Genomic DNA, 925 nt, shown 5'->3' with positions numbered 1-925 from the left:
CCAAGCATGATCTTTCTTTCTTGGTTCAACTTCCAGCCGCAAAGCATCTCTTATATTCCTGTCTCATGATTTTCATCTCTTCTGTTCATGCCTCAAGGCTTTCACTATACACGCCAGCTCGATTTGATTCATCTTTATTGGTTAAAAGACACCTGTTGTTATTTGTAATTGTGTAACATTTTCTCCGTTTTTTTTTTGTCTTTGTTGTCGTACACATCCACTTGCTTTCTCCCCCAAAATTTACTGCTTTTAGCTTAGATTTTTGGGGCCAGCCAGATTTGAACAGTCTCAAGTGTAACTGGCCAAAACTGTAAGAATGATCTGGAAACTTGACTGATGACAGAAGGCTGCAAATGACCCACCTTGTTTTTTCCTGTCTGTCTTTGTATTGTCTATCTGTCTGGATGTTTCATTATTGTCTGCTGCATTCTTGTTCATGTGAACTCCCTACTCATGCCCCTTTCGCAAAACCCTGCCAATTATATCCTGATACCCATACCTTGAGGGTATACCCTGTCACTTCAACATCTGTCCCGCTCTTGTTCTACTCTACCATCCCATTTATATTCTGATCCCCATTTCTTGTGGGTATGCCTTGGTACTTCATCACCATCTCTCTCCTGCTCTCTCTCATGTGCTCTTGTACTCCTGCTCTCCTGCACTCTCTCTCTCTCTGACTGGGTAACATGTATATCCCCTACAGCAAGACTCCTGTTTCTGTCACTCAAATCTTTCATCACCTGATACAAGGTCACCTTCTTCAATGCCACCTCCCTTCTCAAAGGGCATTTGTTCTGCAAGTTGGTTGGTGACCCCACCAGTGCTGGTATCATATAAAAAGCATCCAGTCCACACTGTAAAGTGGTTGGCATTTGAAAAGGCATTCAGCTGTAATATCCATGCCAAAGCTGACCCCCCCCCCCCC

This window comes from Octopus bimaculoides, chromosome 26 (genome assembly GCF_001194135.2).
Source record: "Octopus bimaculoides isolate UCB-OBI-ISO-001 chromosome 26, ASM119413v2, whole genome shotgun sequence".
Classification (NCBI taxonomy): domain Eukaryota; kingdom Metazoa; phylum Mollusca; class Cephalopoda; order Octopoda; family Octopodidae; genus Octopus; species Octopus bimaculoides.
Note: the sequence above shows the minus strand (reverse complement) of the source record.